This window comes from Nasonia vitripennis, chromosome 5 (genome assembly GCF_009193385.2).
Source record: "Nasonia vitripennis strain AsymCx chromosome 5, Nvit_psr_1.1, whole genome shotgun sequence".
Classification (NCBI taxonomy): Eukaryota; Metazoa; Arthropoda; class Insecta; order Hymenoptera; family Pteromalidae; genus Nasonia; species Nasonia vitripennis.
The window spans coordinates 14,268,722-14,289,844 of NC_045761.1; the positions used below are offsets into that span (position 1 = coordinate 14,268,722).

Genomic DNA, 21,123 nt, shown 5'->3' on the forward strand with positions numbered 1-21,123 from the left:
CAAAAGGCTGTCGTCGAAAGAAAGACACACCAACGTTGTCGGAGGGGAAAAAAGCCGACGCTTCGAGCGCAATGCCAAATAACGGGTAACGCGCGGAGACGCATACGCGCAACTATATGGACACAAGTGGACACGTATAGGGGGCGGCGAACGCGGTCGCTCTGCGGGCGCAGCACTCGGGAGAAGCACTGCACGCATCGAGGGATTTTGGAACGCGGCCATCGCGCGCGACGCGATGCGGTGCCACTACTGACTATATGCCAGGCTGACGCGCGCGCTGCGTGTGCTGCAAGTCCGAGAGAGCTTGCACACGTGTATACACACAGAGTTGGCCAGTACACACGTATATATTAGGCACGAACGCACACACGCGCGAGCTTGCGCTATATTCCCCGCGCAGCACGTGCGCTCTCTCGCGCTTCGACTTGACAAGGCTGCGCCACTCCCGACGTCGCGGGACGACTATGCAGCAGTGTAACGTATAACCATTACCGTGTAGAGCGAGCCGCGCGCATGTATGCCTCGGGGCGTGCGCGCACTGCGGAAAATGAAAATTATCATTTTAAATAAGTGCAGAGCGCGCGCCCGCGTAACGAATGCGGCTACCGCAGCGGTGCGCGCGGCTTTCTCTGCGCTCTTTGGACCTCGATTGCGTTCCACCACGGAATTTCCAAATTAATTCGGCCCTGCGTAGCTCCCGTTGCGCTCGCGCTTGCGACGCCGAGGCTGCGGATTTTTTCGTTGGTCTGCCCAGCCAAATCCCGGTGTGTATACACCGCACCGTACATCCTTTGTCACTCGCGCTCGCTTGATTGATTTTCATTGGGGCTATCGGCCCGTGTGTCATGGCTCTTTCGTCTCGTGGCTAACGCGATTTTATTATGATACGCGATGTAGAACGTTTTAGATCGCTCGACGTCGGTTCGACGAATTACTTATACAAGAGTTTAGATCGTTGGAAATATCGACTGAAAAGAAGGGCGGAGCGAAGCATCAAATTTTTTCAATCATTTATTGACGTCATCCGCCGGCTCCTATGCATATTCACTTCCTTGCTAATCATTAGCCTTGACTGCATTTTTCTCAGCTTATTATCCCTCGGCGTATAAAGAGGTCAATTGTTTTAGAATTCATTTTTTTCCTCTGCTCTATTTGAATATGGAAATCAGATGCCTACCGAGATTCATCCCATGCATAAAACATAAAAATGCTTTGAAAATCAGCGCGAGATGAAGATTTATATCGCAGCTTACACGCACGCACGCGAATCTTTGGGCTAAACGAGAAATCACGCGTTGTGCAAAATTCATGCAAATTTTTTCATTTAAATTTCAAAAAGAATATCACTGACTATCTCCGAAAAGTACACGTTGGCCGTTCGTTTGATATAACGAAGCTCATTTCAAGCGAGCGGATATTCGACTTTCTCGACTGCCAGATTGGCAAACTACTCCCCCTCGCTATACGTACCCTTTTAAAGTCGCGAGTTGTTGTTCTCTGAATTTCAGACGTATGCGGGGAGTCGCCAGTTCAAGGTCTCGACTTTCGCCCAAAAATGGGCCAGCGAAGTCTGTAATTTAAACTTCGAGGCACAACGCTCCGTGCCGCACTGTACATGCACTCGCAGACTTGGTTCGGGGTGGAAAAACTCCCTTGTCGACACTTGATACTCGGAATGATAGTACAAAAATACATATAGGAAAGCTTGCTCTCTCTCTCTCTCTCTCTCTCTCTCTCTCTCTCTCTCTCTCCTCGCCAAATCTCTCTTGTTACTAAACCAATTAGACTGAATATCCAATTTCCACACAAAAAGTAAAGTACAACTGGGTTTCCCATTGTGTTCAACTTGCATTGTGCTAACAATCTTATTGTATCGCAAAGAGCGCGCAAAGTATATAACTTTTTTCACGTCGGTTGGATCGATACATCGATTAAATGGGCTATCATTCCGTTCTGAAAAAATGAACATTAGACAAAAAATATAGTTTTTTCGCAACACCCCGCAACCGAAACTATCGATCTTTGTATACGTACACGGCTCAGGGCGGTAGAGCGCCGATTTTTTATTCACCAAATGTCGACAATTAACGAAGCGTACGCGCTCTTCCAGCAACTACCCGTGGACAGTCGCGTCGTCGGTTCATATTTATGAAAAAAGTGCCGCCGCTGGCTGGAAAAAGTCGACAAAACAAGCGGCCGAGTTGAAAGGCTAAATAAACGCAAAGGCTCGCGCGGGCTCGCGACAAAAATATAATTTCGCCAAGTTCACGCTCACGCGCGCTTTCATCTCTTTTTTTTCTGTCCTCTCCCTGTCCTCTTTCGGGCTCGCTTTGTGCGCCGCTCGTCGCGCGAAAAGGCGAAATAAAACTGCCGCGACAGATGTCCTTATTACCGTCGCTGCGTTCTAAGCTCTATTGTGAGTGATTTCGAGACAGGCCGTGAGTTCCACTCATTCTTCTCTCGCTTTCTCCTCGACACAATTACACAGTCGCAAAGAGGCGTTTGATTCGCTCCATTTTCTTCCCGAGCTTGCATGTGCGTCATCGCAGTGTTTGCAGAGATGACATTTGCGCACTCGGCGATTGCGATATCGCATAGTTAGTTTAATCATAAGCCGAAATCGTGAATCACTGTTTACCGTATTGAGTACCAAATGTTGACGGAGTCCAAAAGCTTATTGGAAATAGGGTGCCTTGTACACACACACATTGCGAGTGATTGGGGCGAGCTAATATCGCCGCGCTAGAGATGCGAAAACGAGAGATCGAAATTTGATTCGGATGAAAATCAGCGACTGTTATTCCAACGCGCGTATTACATATTATCCGAGCGTTGGAAAAGCTGCAACTCGTGAAAGGACACACCGCGCTGACAAAAAAAGCCGTTGCAAAAGCGAAGAAAAATTTCGCACAGGCGGCGCGCGTAAAGTGTGATCGGTTTTCCCCGTCGGCATGGTTTCGAATTAAAATTACACGCAGGCACATCTACTCGAACGGGGAATGCGGGAGAAAGCGTGGGTCCGAGCGAGGAGGGAGCGAGAAAGAGAAATTGCGCAGCAAACGAAACGCCGGCTGGAAAAGGGGAGAAAGCCAGTGTATAGGGTGTGCGCATTGTGTATGTGAGGGGCAGTTTGCGCAGAGGCATATACATACACAGCGTGAATTTCCAGAGTAAAGCCGGCGCGGCATCGACCGGCTCATTATTAATTACGGTTGTGCTTTTAAAGAGATTGCTCTCGTGTTTACCTATTCATCTATCACGATGCGATGGACTTGATATTTATTTCATTTTGACGGATCGTCCGCAGGATCCGACTGCGCGCGCGAGTATCGCAAACAACCAAGCCGCTTACGCTGTTTTGCGTAGTCGTTTATCAAAGCCCGTGCTCGAGCAAAAGGACGGAGGGAATAGAGCCGGCTGCATTTTCGCGTCGCAAAAAGTAACGGAGCAGAGGATATCCCGGCGCACCGCGAGTGAAATATCAAGCGGCCGCGAGCGCACGTAAGATTGTCTTTTCACTCGGCTGCAGACGGTCCCCGCGTGCACTGCAGCTTCCATTCGCACAGCATAGTGCCCGAGGATCCGCGCGTAAACTGGACAGCCTGCAGCGATCGACGGGAGCGCGAGTCCCGAGAGGCGTATAGAGATATAAAGCCCGGCTGTACAGGATAGAGCGAAAGAAAAGCAGAGAGGAGAGCGACGCGTGCCAGACGCCGGCTGATGTTTCATGCGGAAGCTGTGCGCGCGGGAAGTAATTAGCGCCCTTTGCACGCGCGCCGCCGGTGCGCAAAGTTGGGAGAGAGTCAGAGAAAAAACACAGTCTGGATTATGCCGGGCGCGTGTCAAAGGCCTCGCGTCGGATAATTAGGACGGCCGGCCTCGAATTATGATTCGCTACTGCCGTATAATACTGCCTCTTCCTCTCTTGTGCGCGTGCGAATGCGATGCGGGGATTAGCCGGGATTTCAAGGGCCGCCGGCCACGTCGTCGTTCTTCGCGCGGAACATATTTCTCTGCAGTGCGCTCTGCGTTTGTGTGCGTGTATTTTTTATATACACGCGCTCGCGCCTTGTGTCCGGCTTTTTTCGGCTGATCCTCTCTATACACCGTGGCTGAAAGCTTTCCACAGTGCGCCCGTGACGGCCGGACTGCGCAGGTTGTTCACGACGCAGAGAATGAAACCGATCCGTTGATTTTTTTCTTTCCTTGTTTGCGCGAAACAACTCTAGCTTCCGTGCGAACGATATTCAAGGAATCATGTAGAGAGCTGTATATGTAGAATATCGGAGCTGCCGGATGTCCGAGGCTCGCGGATACGCGTAATTGGGAATAGGTGCGCGGGTATATTATTGTCGATCGAATACTCGTTCGAACGAAAAAAAAAGGAGTGATCTCTCGCGCATGTGTATCGAGTAGTTTATACATCCCTTGGATTTCAATCATACTCGCACTCAATTAACTAACACGCGGCCAAATCGACAATGGATTTACATATGGAATTTCCTGGAAGCCTTTAGCGGGACAAAATATTCCAATTTCCCGAGCAAACTATTCAGGCAAAACTACGACTTTGCGTACGTTAGCGAGCTCCATCCCTCTAAAAGACCGAGAGTACTTTCAATAACGTTTTCCGAACTTTATCGCGCGGAACGAATAAAAGCGATAAAAGTAATACGTTCCGCGCGAAAGCTCCCGATTAATTAATACGAATGCCTTTAGCCGCACTCGGGAGAACTAAGCAGCATCTCTCCCCCGCAGTATGTGCAGTGATACACGCTCGAGTAGCTTCGACTCTCCCGCAACGACATCCATCTTGATCGTTTTATCGGTGCGCGGTTGATCGAAATCAAGGAGTGCGCATTTCCATCTGCAAGATTACCCGCCGTACCTGCAACAGCAGCGCTGTTTATTTCGAGCGCGTGTATATATATATATATATATATATATATAAGGCCGCGCGCGCTAGTCGATCTCGTATCGGTCGCGGTGGGCTTTGCGTATGCACACACCGACTAACTACGTTATCGGAAAAAGTTTAATAGCACGTGCAGTACTTTCGCGCGGCGGGGAAATCGCTTTTGCATTATTTTAGCGCGACTCGACTCGACTCTCTCGTAGGCCAGTTATCGCGGCCGCGGAAAATGAAGCCGCATTGCGAAATTTCAGATCTGCACCTCTATATCGGTAAAATTATAAAAGTATACACGAGGCTCTTTTCCATAATTCTTGCTTAACGCACCTCTGCGCCGCTAGCGGCCTCTAATATCGATCTCCGTTCCGCGTGTACGTGTCCGTGCACAGCGCAGCCTATATAAACGCAATTTACGATTATCGTTGCTTATACATTACTTTGGAAGAACAACAACGAGATACCGTAATAACGCGCGCGTCGGTGTAATCTCGCGCGATCTCGGCGTCAGTTGCGCGACTTTAGCCACAATTTTCCACAGTCGAGCCTGATGCTGCCACGTTATTCTTCTATTCTCGGGCCGAATAAAAACGTCTCGGCTGCAGCGAGCCGCGAAATAATTTACGCTCTTCTCACTGTCGACATAATTCACGTGAGCGCGCGCGCGCGGAGCTCTCGCTGCCGAGCGGCGTTATATACATCTCCCCCGCGCAATTTTCGCGCACACGCCACATCCAGAGCTCCGCGCGCAAAACGCTATGCTGCCGCGAAAATGATAAATATAAATACATGCAGCGGGACAAGTGCGGGAAATGGGAGAGCGTATAAATAATACACAGCTGCAGCGTGCGCCTCTCGAACGATGATAAAGGTATATAGCGATTCGCTGCTGGCTTCTCGCGCGCGACCGTATAACGTATAGATACATATAGGTAAGTGTATAACGCTGCAGGGACAAGTCGCAAAAGGGCATCGAATTCTCGCCAGGCTATTGGTCACGTATATATGAGAAAAGGGAAGTCGTCCTCGCCGAGGAAACTCGTTTCAGCCCCGATGGATTCGTCCGTTTGGTCGGCGGGACACGTACGGAATTCCGTATAAAGACAAAAGCTCGCCGCCGCTATACAGCGCAGCTATGTATGTGCGTGTCCTCCTATCGTCGCTCTCCATGTCCTTGCAAGCTCGTCGTTTGATCGTCCACCGGCATTCGCGCGCCACTGCGCGCGTACCTCGCCGAGAAGAGACACCCCTTTGTGCAGTGCGCTGCCATGCCGCGACTACAGATATGTGCGAGGAGGAGCCGCCGTTATATATACCTATACGTCAGTATAGTGCAGAAAACTCGGCGTTTTTTTACCTCGCTTCGTGGAGCTGCGTGCTGAGAAACTTTTTATCGGCGAAATTTTTCAATAAATGGCTTTGCGTTCCTTGTTTCATATACGGCTATTCATGTGCGGCTAACTTTCATTGTCGCTACACACGTACATTTTCTTGCGCCGGCTTTTTCCCTCTTTGTTTTATACACATACTTTGAAGTGTAAGGGCCTCGCGCGACGAAATAACGGCTCGGCGAGCGCGAACGAGAGAGGGTTCGGATTCCCCTGTTGCGGGGTAATCGACGAATTTTATTGCGCTCCTTCGCGTGTACGAGTTGTATATATGATACGCGCTTTTTTGCGAGGAGGATCGTTTTACAGCGATGTGGGTACCGCGATTTATGCGCGGATAGTCGTGTAAGGATTTAAAATTTTACGTTTACATTTTTTCGAGCACCGTTCTCCGTTCAACGATTTTTCCCTCGTTTGCGCGTATTTCACTGTAAGTGAAATACGCTCGAAAATTTCACGTACATAACGAGTTTTATTCGAAAATTCAGTTCTTCGCTAAGTTGTAAAACACGCGCGGTCGAAAAAGTTCCGCGTAATTCTCGAGTTGATTTTCATTATTTTTCGGCGAAATAAGTAACGAAATGCGTCGTGAAATCATTTGCAAAACGAAATCAATGTAGACGGTAAAACAAGAACAGCGAACCTCCCAATTAAATTCATCGAACAAAAAAAAAAAAAAATCTAGCCACACCAGCATAAAGAAACATCAGTACGCGAGCAACCCCCCGAGCAAAACGAATTCCAGCGTAGGAAACAACCACGCACGGCTTAGATAAGATTTATAGCGCGTATATAATTTATAGAGTATTACGAGCCTCTCTCTCTCTCTCTCTCTCTCTTGCTCGCTAGCTGGGATATATTAAACATTATACACTCGCGCGCGTATCCCCGAATTTGTAGCATAGGCGCGCGCTAGTATACAACAGTGTATAGGGCCGTAGCGTCAGCAACGCAAAGATGATATGTGACTCCTGCAGTGTAATGCGAAATCGAATCGATATTTCGAGCTTCCCTCCTCTCCTTCTTCCATCCGGCCATACGGATGGCAAAAGCGGGCGAGAGGGAGAGACACAGAGAGCCGAGCGAGACGGAGAAAAAACGCCGGGAATTCGTAATGAGACGAGTGATTGATGTCCAGGAGCGTCCACTGTACTCCCTCCAAATTCGTTCGTTCCTTCGTCGGTCTCTCCCTCTCCACGTCTACGCCGCGTCCATTTTCCGATGCGCTTCTCCTCGCTTTTTTCGCGGACACGCATGATTAGCCTGTCGGTACGTAGCTCAAAAACATGATTTATTTACGACGCACGGATCGTGTACGGCATACATGCGAGTATTATATGGCGCGGTATAATAGCTCTCACACTGATGGCTATACGTATACAGTGCAGTGCAGCGCGATATCGTCAAGGGTGAATTTCATCACGGATTATACGCTGCGGTCTATCGTTCTCGCGGAACATTGCTCGTTTCGCCGCGCGCGCACGATTCGTTTTGTCCGATCTCTCCCTCTGCCTTCTCTTATTCCTTTTTTGTCTCTCTCTCTCTCTCTCTCTCTCTCTCTCTCTCTCTCTCTCTCTCTCTCTCTCTCTCTCTCTCTCTCTCTCTCTCTCTGCTTTTTTTAATAATCGACGCGCGATAAATGTAGCCGCACGACGCGCAAGGGGAGGCGAGAAATCTCGCAGCCACTGTTATTATTAACTGTGCGTCACCGTGCGCGCAGGGGGAGTGTTCGTAGAGTGTATAACCGCGGCTTTAAAAGTTCGCCTCACGTGCGCGCGTGGCTTATTTAGCGTTAATAATGGGAAAGTCGTCACAAAGGATTTTCCGCGGGGATCCTGATTTATACTCGTTTATTAGGGGGTCGAAGGAAACGCGCGCTCCGCTGAACTTCGGTTACGTATAGTACTTGCACACCTGAGAAGTATACGCGTGCCACTAAATCACTGCGTACATAAGCGCGAGCAGCATCGAGTATGAAAGTCGTATATGGAGTCAATTTTGCTGGGAAACGATGGCCGTGATGGAAATTTATGTTTTCTTTTTATTCACGCCATAACTGTCCATCTCATAGGATGATTTGATGCATAAATGATGAAACTACAATTAATTTAGCTTACTATTCGATTCTGTGATGGAGATGGGTATGCAACGAGGATCGACGCTTCTGTTGAATTTTTAATTATCTTTGATGGACCAACTCACATTCTCACATTCTCACATATTTTATTTCACAGCAATTACCTGGACTTCAATTTAAAGTTTATCTCTATATTTACCTAGATATCTCAAAAGACTCAGTGAATTCGTTGGTCAAGCTTGAAAGAATTTACTGACGGAATCCCTGAAAAAGAAAGCCTCAAAAGGCAATCCCACAAACTTAATAACTTCTGGTCCACAGCGTCCCGCGGCTCTGAGAGTTCATCCAGCCTCATATTTACAGTTAATAAACGGCGGTCCCCTCTCAACTCGGCTTTTCAGTCCTTGACTCGGCTTGATTTACCGATTCCCTCCTCGCACCTGAAGAGCGCAGCATCTATATATGTGCACTCCCAGCACACGCGCGCGCGTCGCGAAAAAGGGAGTCGAGACTCGGAGGGACGGCGAGAAAAAAAAACGGTAATTCTTAGGTCGCGTTACAGCGCAGGAGCATAAAGCATCAGCGAGTCGTAACACGGGGAATCACCCCAGACGCCATATAGGTATATGGCCAGTGCTCCCCTCGAGAGAAAGCACCAAGCGCCAGGCGATCCTGCACGGAGAGAGAGAGAGAGAGAGAGAGAGAGAGAGAGAGAGAGAGGCCGGTGGGGAAGGGGCTGCGTCGGCGCAATGCATAAATACACATAAATCGCGTAATAAGTCACGCGAAATCCCATTCCCGAGTGGGGTGCTGCTGCACGCGTATTATGTATATGATGTAACCGCGCGGACGCAAGAAGGCCGAATATTTCTGTAATAGTCCGTGAAATGGTATATACGGCTGCTGTGCCGAAAATAAAATCCCCGCCTTGGTCTGCTTTTTTTCTGTCTCTCTTCACAGAGATATATACTCGAGCTGACTCTCCTTCTCTTTTCCCTCGTTGCTACCGCTGGCTCCTTTTTGGACCCTTGAAGCGACCTGTTCGAGGGTTGTGGTCCATTGCTTTTTTTCTCTTCTCCTTTGCTTCTTCGTCTTGTCGCTCTGTTGCCGTTTCCTCTTAGCCTGGCAAGCCAAGGGTAAACACGGTTAATGTCGGCATCTGGGTAATTGGGTATTCCTCTATAGAGATGCCTTTCTCTCATTGTTTAAGCTTTAGAATGGCGCGTGCTTCCAAGGGATGAAAGAAATTTTGTAAAAATTTCGATTCGCTGAAATTTTCTTTGGGGATAGCATTAAAGGAACTGATTAAATATGAGCTGTGCGCGGAAAGCCAGGCCTTTCATGAATATTTCAACAGAAATATTCATGTAAATATAGTACTGAGTTAGGTTCTCATTCAATTAAGGATTTTCTGCAGTAGAATTAAAGGTAGACTTAATTGAAAATTCCTTTATTTTGAATTACAATTGATATGAATACAGGGTTTCTTTAATAACAATGCCCTCGTATTACAAAACTTTGATCTAGCTATACAATAATGCATTTCGAAAGGAAATAATGACATGTTACATGAATAAATCGGCATATATATATATATATATATATATATATATATTTATTTTTAGTTTGATTGATTTATTAAAAAAACAAGTTATTAGAAAGATGAACGTCAACAATCCATTAGCTTGCCGTATTGATTACACGTTTGCAAATAAATCCCAGTTTTATTTTGAAAATAAAATTTCTTGCTCCCATATAAATCTCTGACCTATATTTTACAATGTTGTATGCAGTGATTATTGAGAAACAGAATACGAGATGTTACTTTCATCAGAATGTTATGTGGTTTCTTTTGTTTTAATGGATTTTTTTATCGCAATCAAATCTGCGCATTGTGCATATGATATTAAAGAGTACATAAGCAGTAAATAAAACATACCGAAAAGGCGATTACCTTATGTTTATGATGAGAAAGGTACATTTTATTTTAATGGTTCGTTCTGCTCCAACAAATTATTCAAAAATAGTATGTTGATCAAATGAGGCTAAATATTTTTAAGAGCCATTGCGCCCTGCTCGTATAACAAATAAAGTTGATGAACCAGAGGTCAGACAGCAGATTGTTAGAAAAGCATCTGCGTGTCGGGATTCACATTTTTCCCTTTGTATTGCACAATAAAAATGCCACATTGTTGTTTCTGTTGCAGTCATGCGGACCGGCAGGCGACGTACATAGTCGACGAATTGGCGAATGGGTCAGCGTTCGACTCGCCTAGCATTTCGTGATATATACATACGTGAAAAAAAAACGGTGAGTCGATATGGAAATTTTATAACTTTCTGCATGTGGCACTGTTTGATGAACGACTCTGTTAGAGTTTCGATCGAGCTTTTTTTTGCTTTCCGTCTCTTTTTTTGGTCTTTGTATTTTTTTTCGGTCGACCCTTTTTTTTTTTATTGTAACGCTCTTAGTCGACGGCCCATTCCGAGTCAACAGGCTGCACGAGCGTTTTGTGGGTGCTGCGCATTGAAGGAGCCAAAATGAAAAAAACACTCTTTCATTCTGCCGCACCTTTGTGTATTGTATTCGAAAGCTCGAGGAGCAAAATAGAAGAATAAACGTTACTATCGCTGGAGCGATCGAATTTTAATATAGAAAATATGTATACATATATATTGTAAGTTTGCTGTCCTCTCGAAAGTGCAATAAGGAACCCTGCAAAAAACGAGCAATTTCATCTGAGTTTTCTTTTTAAGGAAAAAAAAGGCAAAGCTTCTTCTCATCAATTGTTTTCTTTTATGTTTTGTTAAATGATTTATCTCTTTCTGAAATATCTTTGTCAAGTACTTTTCGCGTTAAGAAATACGGCTGTAAGTTATTCTTATAAATAACGGTACAATAATAATAGTAGATGAAACTATTCGAAAATGAATATACATAGTTTTCAAAATAAAATTATAGATGCATGTCTGCGGTTTAAATTTGTAAAATATCGTTGTCGTGTAGCATTTAAAAAATTCATCGTTATGAGATGTAGACTTCCGTTGAAATTCGACTTTTAGTGCACCAAATATTTGTTTACTCTCTTCTTTACATATTGTTTGTAAACTAAACTTGAAAAAACGTCGAACCACACCATACCTATTTTTTATGTTGACCTTTAAAATTTGTAAATATCATTCAGAGTTGCAAAAAAGATATCTTTTTTAGATAAGTAAAGTTTGAAAAAAAGTTTAAAAGGATCAATGTTTCACATAGAATAACAATGTTTTTTGAAAGTAAAAAGCTGAATATGTTACCATATATTGTTTTATGATAAAGCTGTAACATTGACGAATTAATAAAGACAAACTTCAAAACTTCAAAGGCTTATTTGACAGGGGGTGTATTCACCTCGTTGAGCCAATTTATATGCATGCTTTTAAAAGTTAAAAGTCAAAGCACAATGCATGTATAACGCACAAGTCGAATCCTTCCATTCGTATTAGTAGATTTTGCAGCTCAGCTAATACTTAAGAGCTATACAGTATAAGGTTTGATGTGTTTTATTTAAAATTTTTGATGTCTTTAAAAAACAAACAATGATTCCTTGAATTTTTAGTATGGTTGATAAAAGATGTAATACATGGTGATGAATAACATAATGGATTTTAACAAAAAAAAATTGTTTGTTCGCAGGATAATCGCGAGGCCTCATTTTTCGAAGGCTGTCATTTTCACATCATCGAAGTAGCCCCGTCAAGTGAAAAATCGTCAAATTCTTCACCCTCCCATCGTTTCTACTCTTCAAGAATCGTGATAGCTTCGTAGTATTCGCGCGCCAGTGAGTCATTAGAGCAAATCTCAGCGTTAACGCAGCCTGTGTAATATTCTTGTGTCGCAACGAAATACGTAAAGATTTTTCTCTCTTCCCTATCTCTTCTTTATATTGAAAAGATGTAAAAGTTTACTATTTTGCTCGAAAAAAATTAAAAAAGAAAAACTGCTATAAGAGAAATATAATGAAAAAAAAGAAAGTTAACATATGAAATCGAGCGATATCGTGAATGTAAATACAAATTTTGTATATTTGTAATATAGATAGGCGAATAAATTATGAAATAAACTCATTTATATATATATATATATATATATATATCTATATATATGCGGATTGTCGTATATATATTTTAAACGAAGTATACCATTCATCAATTACGTTAACCCATCCTCTACGTGTCCTCGTGAATATTTGACTTGTTCAAACATGCAAATTCACCTAAAATTTCTACAACCGAAACAACTGTTATCGGTCACCACTTTCTATTGCTCGTTGAATACTTAATTAAATCTTTCGATAAATTTTGTTTTCACACTCTATATCGAACAACTTAATTCTGTAATGCTTAAAACACCACGATCAATCAACGAAGAAAAATCGTCGAACGCTAAATAACGGAAAATCCATCAAACTGATATAATAATAGCGTATTCACCACCGCGGAGGACAGCAGCAGCAGCAGCAGCAGCAGTGACAAAAAACGAGTACCCGCTGAAGGCTGCTGGAAAAAGGAAAAGAGAGATCCAAGAAACCTCTCTAAAACCGCTCGTGGTAGTAGAGCTGGTATAATGTACACCCCCGTCGATCTTGCCGGCATGGAAACAAAACAAAGGCCTTGAGGCGGCGCTAAAATGCATTTCCCCCTTGACTCTCTCTCTCGCGTGCGCGCGCATCTGCGTAATCGTCGAGCGTCGGCGGGAATATTCTTTGACCTCCCATTACGGACTCCATTAGCATTCGTAATTTCGGCGTGAGCCTGAGCTCTCGTTCAGTATTTTAACGGAGAGAAGACGTGCACACGCACGCGTATGAAAGCCGCGCTCGCGCAGATGTAACGATGGACTAGACGGCGCGAGCAGTCGAAACCCTCGAGGCTGAAGCGCGCCGGGGAATATTCATCAGGCGCGGCCGCTGCTTTAAAACCACGTCCGCTCTTCAGCGCAAAAAAGGCTACCACTATATGCCTCGCTTGCTCTCGGGAAACTGACGGGGAAAGAGTGTGTACGGCGACGTTTTGCAACTATACCTGCAGCCCGTGAGGCATTGACGTCTGAATACATAGGTGCGCTTCGATTCGAGTGTCTCTACCGCGGCGCAAGTAAGGTACGTGCTTTTAGGAGAGAGAGAGAGAGGAGAGAGAGAGAGAGAGAGAGAGAGAGAGAGAGAGAGAGAGAGAGAGAGAGAGAGAGAGAGGCTTTTTGCGCGATGTGCGCGCACGTAAGGAGGGAAGGACAAAAATCTCGTGCGCGCGTTTTGTCGAGCTTTTCCTCTCCCCTTATGTATACGCGTATCCGCACGCACGGTAATGGGCCACGGCGATGCCGGCTTTTCACTGCTATTGAAGGCTGCGGATAAGCCCTAAAAGCAAGCGAGTGCGGCGCGCATTGTTGTGCGGGCAGATTTCGCGTATGTACATGAATACGCGTATACGCCGCGAGCTGTTTCGGAATATGGCTGGGTGCGTGTCGCCCCATCTGCTTCGTCGTCGCGCCTCGAGACAAACAAAAAGTGCTGCGGCTGTATGGCTGATCATTATCGCTATATAAGGAGGGATAAATGCAGTGCGTGGAGTGGCTGCGCGAGCCGAGTAAAATATGTATTTCGTCGTGAATTTTTCATGCTACGTACGGCCTTGCGAGTACTGAGAGATGTGCGCGTCGGGAAAGATTTTATGGCGGATCAGGACGCGATGTTTGGAATACGCGATGCCGAGCGCGCAGGGAAATGAAATCGGTGATTATTTAGATGATGTAGCGTAGTAAACGGAAACCTGCTTTATTGGTGTACTTAGGCCGGGATGTCGTTTCTTTTTTATTATTTTGCTTCGCGCTCCTCTGCTTCTGTACCGTGTTGCTTGGGGTTATTCCGCTGTATACAGCGTACTTATTATATTCCTGAAAAGTAGCAAGGAATAAAAAAATATTCATAACGTTCTACTCTTGATAGATTCTCGTTGCGGCTGCAATCAGTATAATGCAGAATTGAATGTAGAACTCCGTTTTCGAAGTTTTTATAAAATACTTCGCAAAGTAGTATCACCCATCAGAAATAACGAAACCAGTATAGGCAATTCAGTTATTACGCATAAAAATAATAACCAACGGAGAATCTTTCACTGAAAAATATAATAGAAGGATTGCAAAATATATGCCTTTTCAACGCACAATTATTGAGGAAATTATAGGAGCGGAGTAAATAACACTGTGGATGTTGAGAATAATAAATAAGAGTTTTCTTTATTAGACTAATATAGCGTGAGAAGATGCAACACGGCTTTCCGAAATTTTCCACCATCTAACTCATGGCTTGGTCGGGGCCAGACTGACTAGCCGACGCGTCGCTCGCTACGCAATTATTCGCGTGTTGTCACGTGATCCTAATACCTGTAAACGGTAGTCGTCTATGTACATTCATACACACTTATACACGAATAAGTGCGAATCTAACGGTCGTAACTAATTCGAGGAATTCTCCTTCACAACAATTTTAAAACCACCTTATAAAATAAACGAATAAACATAAAGGCATTTTGATAAGTAGATTATAACTTGCTCTTCGTTCTGGTCTAATTATCGAAGTTAACTTTCCCGTTACATCTTACATTAATTTATAATAATTCTCATGCTGGAAAATGGAATATCCGTGCAGTCGAATGAATTGTATTTTATAGCAGGAAAACAATCCAATACAAAAGTGAAAGATGAAATAAAAATACATGACCAAAAAAGTTTAGACTGGTATCAAAAGAATGATAAGCTCGTACGTATTTTTTGCATTCGTACTACTACACAGGTCCTATATTAAATTACCTCGAGGGGAAAAAAACTAAAAGTAGCGCACCACGGAAAATCGAAAGACAGGAGGAACGATAACGTGATGTATAATATAGGTAGAAGTACAGACGCGGGTGTATGGGACTCCTTGCAAAAAGAGGAAAAAGGCATCGACATCACTTACGCTCAGGATTCAAGAAGAGCGCGGCTCCCGGAAATGTATTTACAAAGCTTTTCGCGGGAAACAGGTGAAATACCGCTCTATTGTGAAGTCGAGGCAGTGCGGCTGCAGCGAAAGGAGCAGCGCATATACAAGGAAAAACAGCAGCGAGTTCGCCCGCAAAATATTTCAAAAACTTTTCTAATATTTCGCGTCGGCAGCGAGATGCGAGCGCGGGCGTGCGCGAGCTTGCGGCGCATTGCGAATGAACTGGACGCCCCTTTTTCTGCGTCGTCCTAGCGGCAGAATTGAAATTTCAAGTATGAAGCAGTAGCCGCGGGCTACACGAGCTTTTTATCAGGCGAACAACACGAGCCCCGGAAGAGGGAAAATTAAGGGCGAGTTCTCTGCTCTACTCACCTTTTTTTTAGACCCGCGAACTTACGTTCTATTCTTATACGCGCGCATTGGAGTTTCTCCGGAGCGGAGCGAGTGAGAGGAATTCGCTCTGGGCTGAACTTGTTCGGACAAAGCCGACGAGTCTTTTGAAAAACGTTATGCTTTGCCTATTTCGTGGAAGAAAGGCTTTTTAATTTAGCTTTGTAGAACGTTTAATTCAACGCGTCGAGGGGGGCGGGGGCGGCTTTTAGCCGGAATCCGAGTTAATTATCCGCTGAATTTTTCGTAGGTTTTGCTCGCGCTCACTGCGGTATTTTAGCTGGAAATCCTTGGCGGATTTTTAGACGGCCGAAATGCGCTTGACGTTAATGCGAATCGCTGTCACGAGCAGAGAGCATTATGCAAATAATTTTCTGGTCTGGCCTCGCGATAAACAGAGAATAAATTCTTGCAGGCTCGCCTACTATATTTCTCGTTTTCTTTTGCGTTTCTCAAATGCCAGCGAGGTAAAATAATTGCAGCATTTGTCGACGTATTATCCCTCGCGTCAAAGCATTATCATTTCTCTGAATGCTGTCCCTTAACGTTAAGATACTAGGCCATACCGAGAGAGAGAGAGATAGAGAGAGAGAGAGAGAGAGAGAGAGAGAGAGAGAGAGAGAGAGTTTATTGTATAATGAATTTTATAGTTACACGGTTGCTCCGCCGATCGCCATCCGCCGTGTGTCGGTATGTTATGAACATATATAATAAAGAATTAAAAAACTCAGGCAGTTATAGCATGAGCAAAAGCTTACCAGCGATTTTCATGCGTGCTCTTCGTCTACTCGTGGTCAACTGATTATAGTTAGAATTCGAATCAGGTAATACTATGCAATTATCATAATGTGAACGTAGTATAGGCCGTCGAACCATAAGTTACATGCACTGAAAGCTTGCAACGCTCATCTATTGGTTCCTCCTGCATCTCTGTTCTTTTCCGCATACAAACTGCCTGGAATACTTTTGGAAGGAACCCACGCGCCCCTTTTTCGCGGTTTTTAATATATGAAAGCCTACGTGTAAAAAGTCGTGCCGAACTCCTACAATGCATCGCGAGGTATTCCGGCTCTTTCTCTCGGAAAAAGAGACTGCTGAAATCAGGCTCGCGAGTGCGCGGGACTCCAAATAAAGGCTTCAATCACGAATAGGAAAAGTCTGCCCTTATATGAAATTTCCCCGATGTCTGCCGCCCGACACAGCGGCAACGAGCGCGTACGGCGTGGGAACCGAAGCGCGACGAAAGCGCAGCCAGACATAGCCGTCTACGCGGTGATAAAAAAAACGAGAAAGAAAAGGGAACATCGGGGTATGAGGCGAGTGAAAAGAGCATTGCGAGGCGCGCGGGAGATGAGATCGAGTGCGGCTGCTGCGGCTGAATCATTATTTTTACTGCAAATGAAGTGGGAAAAGCCAGTTCTTTTCGTCTAGTTTCGAGAGCCGCTTCTTTTCTCTCGCTCGTCGCGAGGCGTAATCACCTCTGCGCGACACGAGTCGCGATGCAATATCCCGCGCGAGGACGATATTGCGCGCATAAAGCCACGACGCGCTGCCTCTATAAAGGGGGGGGGGGGGGAATCGTTTCTATAACTCAACGGTCGCGCGTGCAGCAGCAGCAGCAGTATACGCGCCTTCACGGGGAAAGTTCGGCGCGCACTAGCCGTCCTTCTTTTCTACGGCTTGCGAGGAGCTCTCTATACGGCCATCTTCCTCTTGTTCCGCGTAGCCGCCGCCTTTCTCTCGCACATGCGACTACTTACTCGCGCTGCTCGGTGATCTCGTATACGAGCGCGCACCCCGTCGCCCGGTCTCTTTGTCAGTTTTATGCAGATGCACCGCACGTTCCTATTCCTATAAAACTCGCTCGCTACCAGCTCCTCCAGCTCCTTCCTTCCTTCCTTCCTTCCTTTGGCATCTCGCGCGAGCTCGCGACGAGCTTCGTCAAGCGCTGACCCCATTCCACGGGGGCTCTGTCCCTCACTTTTTTTCGGCATACCTTCGTTTAATTATTTTCCCGTTCCATCTCTGCCGAGCGCGTGCTGTACTCGCTCCCTCTCTTTTTACGCGCGCGCGCGTCCGCTAGCTTGTCCAATTTCTTTTTTAATCTCGTTCTCGGCCCGCTGCAGCAGCCGCTTGGGTCACTCTCTCCGCTCGCTCTTATTTTGCCGATATTTAAAAGCTTCCATAATTTTGCTTTTTAGCCTGATGAAACTTTTACGAAGAATTCGTAACGACCCGGCCGAGTTAAACGCTCGGCGCACTTTGAGGAAGCGAGGATTTTTCTCGACTGATGTAGTGGCTGCGCGAGAGAACGCGCTCAATTATGGATGTACGTTACTTTTCCCGGGCTAAAAACTCGATCGATCGCAGACTCGAATTCGTCGGCCGCTCGCTTATTTCCTCCTCCCACCGCCCCTCGATCTGTATTGAATTCAAAGTTCGGGAATCGCGAGTCTAATGTCTGCGCCGTTTGCATATTCATCGCCACGAGTACCGCGAGAGCGCTTGCTAATCGTAGTTGGGTACACAGCGCACAGTTCGCCTTGTGCAAACTTCCAAGATGTATGGCGATACTAATGATCCGTGGCAAGTCGTGCGGCAATCGAATGCTACGATCTGCCGGAGAATAAAACGAACATCGATATTTATCGAGCTGCGCTTAGTTCGACAAGTTGAGTAACGCTTGCTTAACTCGTGTTCGGTCTTCTTGGAAGAAGCGAGCGGTGCGGGTAAACACTCCTGCTAATGGTTTCAAACAATCTTAACTGAGACTTTTCCACGTATTTAAAATTTCGTTCCCTCACATCAATATAATCTTGAAGCCGTGAGATTACAATAGATAGATTCATAAATTTAAAATCCACGAAAAGGTAACCTCTTCGCAATCCGCATTAAAACCGCAAAACGTCCAGTATCCTACAGAAAAAGAAGCAACGAAATCCCAAATTGCTCCTGTTTGCGTCGACCAGGATCCTCTTATTCGTATACAACACGACTTGAATGCAGCGCTTCCATTCAGCTGCAACAATGCGCACAGGATGTATAGGGAAGTAAAAATTCCGAGCAATCTTCTCTTTTGCGAAATAAACGCGACTACTCAGCTCTTCCTGGCAGCTCGCGTCAAGCAGCAGCATCATGGGCGAGCGACGGAGAGAGAGAGAGAGAGAGAGAGAGCCTCTCATCCTTTGCCGCGCGCTATTCTTTTAATTCGTCCCAATCGACATCGCGAGAGGGCTCCTTCCTCGTCGGCTGCTACCGGTTCCGCGCCGTCGTCTCGCGTAACAATTTTCATCCTTCTTCCGGGGATTCCCCCGGCTACTTACCGTCCGTCTTGCAGCGCCGGCTTCTCGGCTTCTCTCTGCGCGCGCGTTCTCTCCTCGTTTTTCCTCCTCTTGCTCCTGCTCCTTCTACTGCCGCCACTCCTCGGCAGCTCCCGGAGGACCAATTAATTTTCTTTGTTCTTCTCTCCTCTTTGCCTCTCGCTCATTTTTCCTCCAGTTCTCTCTCTACCACTCTGTATATTCTTACTTCCATTTCGCTCAGTGGCGTTTTATTTCGTACCTTTTATAGCCGATTTAATTCCTCTTCCTCTCTCTCTCTCTCTCTCTCTCTCTCTCTCTCTCTCTCTCTCTCTCTCTCTCTCTCTGTCTCTCTCTCTCTCTCTCTCTCTCTCTCTCTCTCTCTATTCGTCCGTCTTATGTTATATATATATATATATATATATATATATATATATATATATGGTGGATTCAATTTTATCGCTATTGACTCTGGAGCTAAATTACCCCAACTTATAATCGGGATTTCGCGCAACTTTGACGAAGCGTATATACAGAGATCGCGGTCTTCCATCTCTCAGGTGACAGGGCGATTTCGTCGACGATTGGTCGCTATAACGGCGCGGCGACTGCCACGGCGCTCCCAATGGAAAAGCGCAACGGCCGAGTTTATATATAGCTTCCAATAAAGGAGGAAGGGGGTAGGTACAAGAGAAAGAAGCTCGCTGTCGTGCGCGCGCGCACGCGGGCAGGTATATTTCCCGCGGCGCGGTGGCGGCGGCGGCGGCATCGATTGCATAATATCGTCGTCTTTCTAGTAAATGGAAATGTCGAGCCACCGCCCTATTTTGCGCCGCGAAGCGCGAATACATTTGCGAGCAGCCGCTCGCGCGCGCGCGCGCGCTCGCGTACCGGATAATAGAATCCGAGAGTTGAGAGAGAAGCGCCGCCGGCGACTCTCGGGATTCCCTCTTGCTCGCTTTATCTCTTTGCCCCCTCTGCTTCCTTTCGCTGCCGCTGCCGGAGTTCCATCTCGCGCTTCTTGCAGCGTCTCACGCGCCCGGAGAACTGCGAGAGCAGGGAAGAGAGCGAGAGTGCCATTCGAGACCGGAACTGTTATGTTTCGCGCGCCGTTGCTCGGACAAAGCCATATAAGGCTGCAGGAGTCGACGACCCTTTTTTTCCTTGCCTCTGCCGTACAGTATAGTCTATATCCTTTTTGCTTATCCCTTTCGCTCGCCTATTCTAGCTTTTCTCCTCTGCCCATACCCCGCTTCTCTCTGCTGTTACGGTACTGCGTTACGTTGCGCGTCGCGTCGTCTGCGCGATGAAGTAAGTGCGAGGAATATTTCGTTTTCTTGCCATTTTTATTTTGATTGATGTCACGGTCTGCGAGGACGTCTCAGCTTTTCATTCGTGTTACCTCGCGTCAAGCTTGCTTTTGTGTAACTCTATACGCATTTGGATGGCTTTTTTCTCAACCTTTTGTGGAATATCTATTTGAAATCAACGCAGAGCGCGCGATTTTTTATTCCTATATTATGTATAATTATGTTGTTTGGGCTAAATTGTTTATTATTTCTTAAATCCTTGAACATGATGATCAAATATATACTTCAAGGTATTAATCATTGTTTTACCATTGTCAGAGTTTGATGCCCTTTAAATTTTGTGCTAAAGATAATTGGGGTAGTTATACATAAGTAAATGAAACGCAACTATATACACTTACTAATACTCTAAAATTCACGGAGTAATAACACTAAGAGAGGATATAATAGAGCGAAAATTCCACTTTCACGCATTTGAATCAGCTTCGAGGGAAGCTCGAACACTGAGTTTTCAAGAGTGCGCATAGGAAAGGTATTAGTTTTATCATTCGTCTATCCAAACTAAATACCTCTAATATTAAAAGAAGGAATTATACGTTCGTTTAATGCGACTGCTCTAACGAGGCACCATAGCGCGGTTCTCAGAAGCTTGAACACGGCCTTTGAAACCCTCGACGCGCACATGCATGCATATAGTTGGCCTGTACATTTCGATAAGCTTAAATGTC

The 21,123-nt window shown here is 45.7% G+C and overlaps 1 protein-coding gene across 1 annotated transcript in view; it reads left to right on the top strand.

Moving 5' to 3' along the window:
- The window catches only part of LOC100118642 (toll-like receptor 6), a 62,473-nt gene extending 49,993 nt beyond the window's left edge, over positions 1-12,480 (top strand). Inside the window, exons 2-3 of the mRNA XM_016986017.3 lie at positions 10,582-10,685; positions 12,054-12,480. The gene's annotated coding sequence lies outside the window, so the exon portion shown is untranslated. The remainder of the gene's footprint in view (positions 1-10,581; positions 10,686-12,053) is intronic.
- Positions 12,481-21,123: the final 8,643 nt, after the last annotated feature.